Source organism: Botryllus schlosseri, chromosome 2, assembly GCF_051294905.1.
Source record: "Botryllus schlosseri isolate E-star chromosome 2, Bs_hap1, whole genome shotgun sequence".
Taxonomy (NCBI): domain Eukaryota; kingdom Metazoa; phylum Chordata; class Ascidiacea; order Stolidobranchia; family Styelidae; genus Botryllus; species Botryllus schlosseri.
In genome coordinates, this window is record NC_137237.1 from 35,083,024 (window position 1) to 35,094,408 (window position 11,385).

General features: G+C 40.1%; 1 protein-coding gene across 1 annotated transcript in view; it reads left to right on the forward strand.

Annotated features, from left to right (window-relative positions):
• LOC145458756 (rhodopsin-like) overlaps positions 1-11,385 on the forward strand; it is a 321,540-nt gene that overhangs the window by 194,673 nt on the left and 115,482 nt on the right. The gene's annotated exons all lie outside the window — the stretch shown is intronic.

The following is an 11,385-nucleotide window of genomic DNA, read 5'->3' on the forward strand; positions in this document are numbered from 1 at the left end:
CTGACCGAAAACTTCGATTCATGCATATAAGTTTAATTGTCCATAGGCGCGTAAATGGCTGGCGCTGAATGTTCATGTGCTGGCGATCCGAGTCCCACAACAAGACAAATGCCATGTCGAGGGAACATTATTTGCCAGTTGAGAAATACCAATTTTAAATCGTGTTCGTGTTTTAGTGTAGTACGTTTGAGCGATTTCAATGTCTTTTGACATAGCCGATAGGAGGTCACGAAATAGCATCATGTAACGAAGTCATTATACCAACGGGTGCGCCCGAAGATGTTTAATTAATATTTAGAGGACCTACCTTTTCTAACACACCTCACTTGATCAGCTTTACCTGTAAATATGATTATGTGAGCAGAGAGATGATAAAAATGGATAGCAATAGATATATGCTATGTAATTCCCGATCATATTGACCGATTCAATCATGAATCATATAAAATTTTCGGGCTTAGCGCGTTCAGGCGAGATAGCCACTAAGCCCCCCACCCCCCCGATGTAGATGATATCGGCAAAAAGCGCAGAGCCCGATAGGGGGTCTGGGGGATTCCGCCCCCGATAAGTTCGGTTTATCACCTTATGTGGGGGGCTGGTTGCGCACTATTGTCCAAGGGCCTGCGCAGTGAGTTAACGTGTTTGCGCAGACTCGTGAAAAATTAGAGGGAACATTGTTCATGAGTACAATTTAACATGATATGATGGTATATCTTATAAGTGTATGTGTGCGCAAGAGCGACCCACAATAGGTAGAAAGTTCCTGCCACTGTCCATGTCAGGTTTGATGGACTTGTGCACAGCCAATGATCTATAAATGATTGGTAACAGCATATACTTTGTATGGTCATTAAATTGTAATGTTGTCGATGTCCTGTCCAGTTTGTCAACTCTTACAATCACAGTTGACTTGCAAGATGGTGACTTCGAAGAATGGGACGGAAGAGAAACTATTCAACAATCCCCTTCACTCAACAAATCTCCGAACTTACACATCACCATCTATTCCCCCAACAGTCGAGGTGATCATGGAAGAAGTTGGTCGAATCCGAGCATCATAACAATGTGTCATCGCATGGGTATTACAGAAGCAGGATTTTGAACAGCTTAAATACCTCACCTCTTCATGGACTCCTAAATGCTCTGATATTAGTCGTGTCTAAATTTCAATTAGGATGCCAACACCATGATATCATTGAGAATTTTATACAGGGTATGGATATTTCATTTACTATAACACTTGAAAACTGCATAAACAACTTTTGCTATCATGTCATCTAAATTCAGAATAACAAGAATCAAAATCCTAGTCACCGGAAAGCATTTAATCAAGTGGATATGTAGCAAAAGAGGATTTTCATGTTTATGCAAATTACAATATCAGATATAGCCTACCTATGCTTAAGCCATTCGATAAATGTACTGTCTGCATCTATTTTTGTTGTAATTTATGAAACTGTGCTGTGCTATTATGAACAATCGAATAACTGTGCCTAGTAGTTGATAACGTCAATGTTTCTTGTCACGTAACAAAAATATATATTCTCAAATGTTATTTTTTCGAGCTTTCTTATCCTCTCTTAATGACAATAAGAGGACAGCAGTTGGATGGTAGAGCAGCGATCTCACATGACGTTGAACATCGGAGGGCATTCAAGCATCAAGTACCATGGCATTTGAAGACTAATATGTTTCAAGCCGTTCAGTCAGTTCATAGTCGTTCAGCAATATTATTTTTTTCTGCATCAATCGATCCAATGAGTATCAATCCAATCCGGCACCATTCGTCAAAGTATTATTCATTTTGACTGCAATCTTTGGAAATATCTCAATGTCTGAAGCAAAGTGGAACATGACATGGTTGTTTCTCATGGGCGGTCTGGCGTGCCGATATCCCATAAGATAATGATTTGCACTTTTATTAAGATCCCTGAATCCTTTTCAATTTCCTCGCGGCTGTGGGTTGCTTTGCGGCTGTTTCAATACACGAACAATCTTTTCTTGAAAGTTTGAATGGACTATAATTTATAAGAAATGTTAACGATCCTGTAAAAAAATTATGCATTAGACATTTACAGAATGGGAATTTCTTATGTCACAGTTTTGCCAGTCAACTACAATTGATATCAAGGTATTTATTCAACCCGTCAAGTATTTTCCGTACTGCCGCATATGCAATATATATGAGCAATATGCATATTCAAGAGAGAGATTTTGCATTGAATGATTGTGGCGTTACATTGCTGGAAAAATAACCTGGTATTTGAGGCAGCAGCACATACAATGCAAGTTGATGCTCATGCTCAGGTCATAAAGCGTGATGCAAATGGCGAAAAGTTATGAAGGTTATACAAAAAAACCATAGACGTACACACTATACAATGACGAAGGTTACAAAATCATTTCCTAACCTTTCAATGAATAAGACACCATGGAACAGGGGTCACCAACACGCGGCCTGCGAGGTCATATTTTGCGGCCCTCGACCTGATTTTGAAATTTCGGAAGAACGCTTGGTAAAGCATTTTGAAATGCAGAAATTGATTTCAGTTTAAACATATTGTTGTTGTTGTTCAAAGTAAGCTATTCTCCAGTTCCCAATATCACTATTCGTCACTAGCTGATACGGCTTCGGCAATGGTAATATCATTCCATGGAGAAAGAATTTGCCGATATGAATGGGCATATTTGCCTTGACTTGCCAAGACCGAGACGCTTAGAAAACGACTTCGGGCTCCCCAAAACACCAAGCTTTACGAGGAGATAGTTTTCCAGGAAGTAGCATGTCTAGCTAACCCCAATATCGATTCTTTAGTCCAGGGGTGGCCAATCTGCGACAGTAGAAGGGAAATTATGCGGCCTTCGACACTCATGTCGATTAGGATGTGTTGGCGGCCGTCAATAGGCAAATTAAATTTACGAATTGACTCCCTAATTAGTGAGAGGTTTGAATTATTCTTTAAAGTTTCTTCGCGCTCGGCGCGGTCCAATGCGAGCGGATTTTCGACTTTAATATAGTAGTGTCCTTTGTAATCTAATCCGCACAGTACAGATGCGAACAGCATAGGAAATTGATGCGCCCCATGAAGAAATACCAATTTATAATCGTGTGTTTGGGAAAATCCAACATATTTCCACTATACTCACAATCCTGGAGGGATGTCAAGAAATAACAACATGCAACAAAGAGGACTAGGCTAATAAAAATTGGCCAACTCAAAGATGCAGCACAGTATTATAACTTCCCTGAATTTTCGAAGACACCCCCTGCATCCACTCTAGCGGTGAATTTGAGCAAATGGGCTTACAAAGGATAAATATTTGATAGTAATATGTGAAACTATACTTGTATTAATGACGAAATTCACTCAAGAATATAAAAACATTTTAGCGCTTCGCGCGACTAGACAACTAATGCCTGTGCTTATTCATAACATAACTACTCACGATTTGGGTGCGCATAGTAAGCCGATATAAGTAAATAGTAGGGATGGTGTGAACCTCTGAAAGGTTCAGGTTCGTGTGAACGTGAACCTTTTTGAAAGGTTCTGTGTGAACACGAACGTGAACCTCATGACGTCACGTGACGTCATATTGCTAATTTAAACCCCATATTTCAATTAGGTGATTGCCTACTGTACACGATACCGAGCGACGACTCGAGGCCACATAATAGCTCAGTACTCAAGTACATATTGAAGTTTGAAACGTTGGCAAATGTATCAACTGGGGTAAATAAATGATATAATAATCCCATAAAGTCAGTATCTTGCGTCGCTTTGCCAACAATTTCGACCTGGTCGGACAATGTATTCGGCGTCTGAGTATTGCCACATGGATATTTAGCAGAGTGTAAAATGGGTTTCTATTCTTGCTACCGATTAACAAGTTATACAGCAGTATAGCCAACACCCCAGTCACACGGATTTGGTTTTTATGATACAGTATACATATGTAGTCAAGATTGACCCCGTACGGCTGCTAGATTTTTACAGCAGAAGACGATATCAATCTCATTGATTGGTTGAATAAGGATCATTTGTTGACAAAACACAATGTATTTCGCTCTTGATGTCATGTGATTGCGGCTCAAGCTCACAGCACAAAGACACTAAATATGCGCAAACGGAAAGCTGGAGTATTCTAGCAAACATTTGAAACAATACAAGTAAATTTTTGAGATTGTCAAGGGCATGCTCGTTTAGTGTTGAATGTTTATGTTGCCAGCTCCATGCATAGAGTGGCCCGCAGTTGAAAGTCAATAAAGTTGAACCAAATATGTTACAATGAAGTGAAAATTGCAATATATGAAAAAGGTTCACAGTGCAGAACCTACCAAGGTTCTGTTGTGAACGCGAACCTCAAATTTGCCGAGGTTCACACACAGAACACGAACGTGAACCTCACGTTCACACCATCCCTAGTAAATAGATTAGTCCGGAGTTTACCGGCAATGGACATGGGCAGTTTAACGTGGGTATTTGGCCTCCAGTAGTTCATTACGACTATGACTAGAATGCGGCCGTAGCCAACACAAGTAATCGAAATGCGGTCGTGAATAGCAAAAAGGTTGGCCACATCTTCTATGTATAGTTGCAGACGAGTGTTGTCAGGTATCGTGCGAAGCTCATATAGCTCAAAATAGAATGAAAGCAATGATCATCATTTATTTGTTGTAGGCTATTTGTATGTCGTCAATAAAAATATTATTCCTTTTGCGGGAACTATGCCCGTCGCCCATGTTAGAGAGAACAGCGTTGTAATTAGGGCTGGGCAAAATCGAGTACCTGGGTGATTCGAATCTGAATTCGAGTCGAGTCGAGTATTCGAGTATCACTCATCATGACGTCACGACAGAATGTACTAAGTCAAATTTCAAATTTGTACTTTTTATGCCACCACAAAGAATATAATGCCTTTTAACCCTCACATTAAAGATACTTTGGTAGTTTTTCGACCATACTGATTTCATTGCACTTCTTGACAATGTTGTGGGATGATCATAACTTCAGAAATGTATTGTTTCCGGGAACGTGCGTAGCTTTGTACTATGTTTGGTATGCTCCGACACGGCCAATCAAAGTTTCCAGGCTTCTTCGGTGGAAAATAGTACCAAAAGTATAATTCTCGTTAGTAAATTAACTTTCAGTTGCGACCAGCGTATAATTTCAGTACTCGAAAAAATCATATTTTACTACTCGACTCGAATCATTACTCGATTCAGATTCGAGTACTCGAATCATTGTGCCCAGCCCTAGTTGTAATGACGTAGAGTTATCATGACGTGGCTGTTAAACTATGCATTTCCTATTTTATCTCGACATTGAAGACATGCGGCCCGCGGGTTTTACAAATTTTGTAAAGTGGCCCGCGACCCCATTTGAGTTGGCGACCCCTGCCATAGAATGTTGCTCGCAAATGCATAAATCATCTATTTTGTACAATCCTTATAGCTATCAATCTTAACGAGTACTCCATGCTAATTTTCAAGGTTTACAGGCAATTCATGGGGAACACTTCACAACGGGTAGTTCATATCAAAGAAGTGACAAAACGTTTACCAGGTATATTTTGAATAAATGGGCATTGGTAGACGCTTTCGGACACCCCGGTGTGAAAGATTCAACTATTGAGAGTAGTACGACATATCACGCCAGGTCGATGTGCACAATACCAACTATGGAGTGATTATCCTCAATGTCATTCTAGTGCATTGTTTTGCCGATGGAATATTGTTTGGAACAATGCCGATTCTCATCATTCATGTGGAATATGGATTGAACGGCCTGACCCGGTAAAAAGTTATATCTGTTAGCATTTTACCAATCAGTACAATGTTAGTTTCCGGTTAGTTCCGATTTTATATTATATTATGAAGGTACAATCGCTATACTGGTACTATGGTTGCCAGTGAACTCGGCCCTACAGTATTACAACATATACTATATAAAACAACTTAGTTGCTCGCACAATTATCGTAATCAACCCTTCTCTTTCAAAAAATCAGGTGACATAAATGCTGCCAGAATATTTTAAAATCCTCTTTTAAGAATCCTTCTAGGTTCTGCACATCTATATTGACGCTCACTCACAGTATCTATTAATTTTTTGGCTGTGTCGTACATGCATGGTTGCTACCGATGCTAAAATACCTCACAGCTAGTCGGTACTTTGATAAATGTGCATTGTTAAAAGTTATATTAGATCCTGGTATGCAGCACAGCCTCACTATGCACAAGAATCCAACAAAAACTAAACCAATCGGGGAAAAGCAGTTAATTAGTACCCCAGAAAGGTCGATTGCAGCACTCCCCCACAGTCGACATACGCAATTTCGTAACTCTACTCAAGCATATCCCGCGAACTACTGATTTCGCCGGGAATCTATCTTATAGCGTTAAGGGGCGTGGCAGTTTCCAATCATTGTATATATATCATTGGTTTTTATAGACAATATCCCAACTGGCGTTTACAATATAAACGGATCACCGAGTCTTGGTTGGGAGTAGAGCTGGTTGTGTACCGAAATTACTAATGAGCAGATGTGGCCAATAACCATGTAATATTTCCGAGAAAAACAAGTCAATAACTAGGTACTTTTCACAAACGCCTACTTCCTATCTGAAGAGGTCAAAGGTTATCACGAACCTTGCAAAGGTTTCCCAACTTATTTTCATGATAATGTTTAAGATTGCTTCCTTCCACCTTCACTTGGCACCTTTATTCCTCTTTGTGGGGGAAATTGTTATAAGTCGACGGGAGAGGCCTTGTATCGCGATAAGGGAAGAGGTTTCCGATAATTGCACCTATTTGTATTGTCGTTGGTTATTATGCGTTACTGGAGAACATGTACGATGTACATTGTGTTTGGTGAAGTGACCACCTCCAATAAACTGCTAAAAATATGTGATACATATAACGAATCTACGTTTCTCAACTAACAATTTGAGTACTTTTTTGTGTCCATTTTATGCTTCTGCTTGAGGCAGTTTTGACGAATCTTTCAAATCGCTATTTGTACTTGTAATTAGGTTGAAATTTACGGGCTTGCTCAACTTCATCTTGAATAGCAAGGCTGACTAATTTGATCACCTATGGCATATGCGAAACGTGACAGTGCTGACGTAGCCTAATATGCTGTAGCGGATGATTGATCCGCTCAAGAATCAATTTCTGTGGAGGAGGTCATGAAAAAGAGTCTTGCGCATGGGTATTCTCCGTTAGTGTTCTCTAGGTTTTCGTGTTGGCACTTCCTGGAGTGTTGAGTAAGAGACCTTTTGCTACCTGTCAACTGGATATAAAATTACGTTTGGCAAATGCTAATCATAGTATCGAAGCATATATGTAGTGCTAACGAATGACGTAGGGCACCTTTGCCGAATACTTGCCGGAAACCGTTTAACAATGTACTGTACAGGATGTAGATGTCTTTCATTTGTAAGTACTTGATTCGATGTGAGTTTTTTCCAACACAATTAAGCGGTCATTCCATGCACATGCAAATACATGCCTGCGCTCGTTTAAGACTGCCGTGTCGTATATAAATTAGTACAGGCCCATAAATAATACCAGTTATTGTATAACCTTATTGTAAAAGGCGAAGGCTACGTTAATACACAGGCGTTGCTGGTTTGTTTAGTGAGAAGAGGTCTAACCTTTTTCTTCTTTATACAATCAAATCGTTTGTCGTAAGATGAAGGATGAAGGCAAGGTCGTCAGGCATAGGTCGTTGCCTGTTTTGGTAAACATACTCTATATAGGTTATTGACAATAACTTTAATGGTAACATAGTGACATACGTTTAATACAGTGGTCTTAACCAGTGTTCCACGAAACACTAGGGGTCCTCGAGCCAGTTCTAGAGGTTCCGCGGTCTTTAAGAGACACGGTCAACTAATCCATATGATTTGTGATGATACGCCGGTCTTGGCCCTCATTGGTTATATAGGCAGGGCCGTAACAGCACTTCGTCAGGCGTTGGTAGGTATTGGTCCCCCCATAAGATGATAAACCGAACTTTCCCTCTCATGATATACACTCTTTGCCGCTACTTATCATGTACATTGAGGGCCGTTTACTCTTCCAACTCTTCTAGCCTAAACGCGCGAAGTGCAAAATTTTTCTGTACTTCACGATTGAATCGGTCAATATGATCAGGAATTGCATATATATTACTATGAATTTCTATCCACTCGCTGCTTACGTAATCGGATTTACAGGTAGAGCTGAGTGAGGTGTGTTTGAAAAGGTAGGACCCCTCAATAATAATTTAAAATCTTGGGTCGTATACCCGTTGACAGGAATGAAACAGCAGTTCGTCAGCCCCCCCCCCCCAAACAAAATTGGGTCTTGGGCTCCCATAGGGTGATAAACCTACCCCCAATCACGTTGTTCGCTTTTGCCACGAAATTTGTCGTACTGTTTAGTGAGCCAGCTGAAGGCGTGAAAATTTTCGATAGTTCGTGATAAAATCGGTCAATAAGATCAAGAATTGCATATATATTGCTATTGATTTCTTGTCATCTCTGCTCACGCAATCTGATTTACCGGTAGAGCTGAGTGAGGTGTCTTTGAAACTGTAGGCCCCGTTGGTATGACTCCGTAACATGATGTTGTTTCGTGATTTCCTGTCAGCTATATCAAAAAATATAGAATCGCCCAAACGTAGGCTACTCAACCGAAAGACGCACACGATTTTTAATTGGTATTTCTTCACTGGCATATAATTTATCCCTGCGGGATTGTATTTGTTATGTGAGGTTCAGATTAACAAGACAGGAATATTCGGCGCAAGTCATCAAGGCGCCTATGGACAATTAAGCCTATCTGTATTTTGTATATATAACGAAGTTTTCGGTCAGCATAAGCGCAGTCCTTTTCGGACAAGGTTTTCTCGCTGCCGATCGTTCTGGTACACTTCTTGGAGTCGCATGTTATATGACCTAAAACTATATATGTCTTGGTGCATCGTGGCGCGGTAATGGCCAACGCCGAAATGCCCATTTCTATATATCTTGCGTATTTTTCTGGGGGGTAGAGTACCCATAAATCAAAAAAAAATTGGCAACCTAAAATCGCGACTAGCGCGAAAAAAAAATGGAGGGTTTAGGGTGCGGCAGTTGCGGTCCTGTCTATAGGTAGTCATGCCCGATCAGTATAGTCAAATTGAGACTTTTGTGGTGGTACGTCATGAGCAGTGCCGCACCCAACCGAACAATACGACGACAGAAGAATTTGTTGATATGAATTGGCATATTGCCCTGACGTGCAATGGCCAACCAATGCAAAGACCATGCAGACGCATAGAAAACGACTTCGGGATCCCCAAGAGATCAAGCTCTACCAGAAAATAGTTTTCGAGCAAGTATCGTATCTAGCTAACCGCAATATCAATTCTTTAGTCCAGTGTGGCCAATATACAGAAGCAGAAGAATAATTATACGCCCGTCGACACTAATTTCGATTGGGATGTTTTGCCGGCCGTAAATATACATATTGAATTTTCGAAATGACTCCCTAAGTAATGAGAGGTTTGAATTATTCTTGTCGTTTTCTTCTCGCTACGCGCGGTTCAATGCGAGCTGATTTTCAATTTTAATAAAGTAGTATCCTTTTCAATCGGAGCCCCACAGTACATATGCGAACAACACAGGAAAATGATGCGCCCGATAAAGAAATACCAATTTGTATTCGTGTTCTCCTCATCACGAAGGAAATTTGTTTCTGTTAGGCCTACGTTTGGGCGAATCCAATATCATTTCACTGTACCGACGATCCTGATGGGATATCAAGAAATAACAGCATGCATCAAACGTGAATACCAACAATTGCCCCACCAAAAGACGCAGCACAGCATTATTACGTCCCTAAATTTCCAAAGACACCACCTGCATCAACTCTACCGATATAGGGCATGATGTAAGAGTTGCATGAATTGATTTTATCATTGGATTGAATTGTGTGACATCGGAACTTCAGTACGTACAAGTCATAGGCGCAGCGTGAGAATTAGAATAAAAGTGCACCACACGGAACTAGTCATGTTCTATTTGTATGTCGGGAACGCTCTTGACAATAGTCGCTATGCACTTTGAAAATGTATAGAGGTCAGAAATAGCAGAACTAATCAATGAAATTTAATCACTGCTGATGTTGAAACAATCGGACGACGTTTTGATGAAATCGGTAAACAAGGAGACGTAATGAAGTAACGATCTTTGATCGATATCTTGCGACTATTGACTAGTGTCTGTATCTTTAATCATCATGCGAGGGTTCGATTTTGTAAATCTCTATATTTGGCAGGTTGATGATATGTATTTATGGATAGCATTGACGGATAGCCAATGTAGTAACGCTAAAGCTGCTGTTGCTTAATGCAACGTAGTATGCCGCAAGCTCATCTTAGAGATTTTGTCGCCTGAATCTATCGTAAATATAAGATCCACATTCATGAATTACGTGACTTGCACCAATGACGTGGGGTCTGGGGAGGCAAGTGACGCAGGGCCTCACCTGTAGCCAGGATGACTAAATTAAAAATGTGAAAACCTTCCTTGGGTATTGATATTTACCGTCGATGTACATGAAAAACTATTTTTTCAGCCAACATCATTACTTTCCATATTTATTGTTAAAAAATATTGCGTGAATGGAGAGGCAAGGCCTAGGTGAGGCACGCGGGGGTCGTGCCTAAGACTGGGCAAAATGATTCTTCGAGTACTCGAATTTGAATCGAGTATTGATTTCAATGATTCGAGTCGAGTAGCAAAATACGATTTTTCCGAGTACTAAAATTATACGCTTCTTTCATCTGAAAGTTAATTTACTACCGAGAGTTATAGTTTTGATATCATTTTTCACTGAGGAAGCCTTGAAACCTTGACTGGCCGTATCGCACCATACGAGACATAGTACCAAGCTACGAACGTTAATGGACATAACACATTTCCGGAGTCATGATCGTCCCACAACATTGTCAAGAAGTGCAATAAAATCAATATGGTCGAAAAAATACCAATATATATTTAATGTGACGAATGACAGGCATTTTGTACTTTGTGATGGCATAAAAGGTACATATTTAAACTTTGACATAGTACATTATGTTCTGTCGTTATAATGAGTGATATTCGAATACTCGAGTCGAAGCGTAATACATGATTCAAAATCGAATCACTCAGGTAATCGATTTTGCCCAGCCCAAGTCGTGCCGTACGCGTGACAATACAATTCATGACAAGCAGGTCAAAATTCGTAATAGCTTGTATCAATCAAATGCTAATATCACGGAGATTTCGAAAATACGGATATTGACAATCGTAGAGCACTGGAATTCGTCAAAATTGCCAAGGAATGTGAAATTCGGATTTATTACATACAATG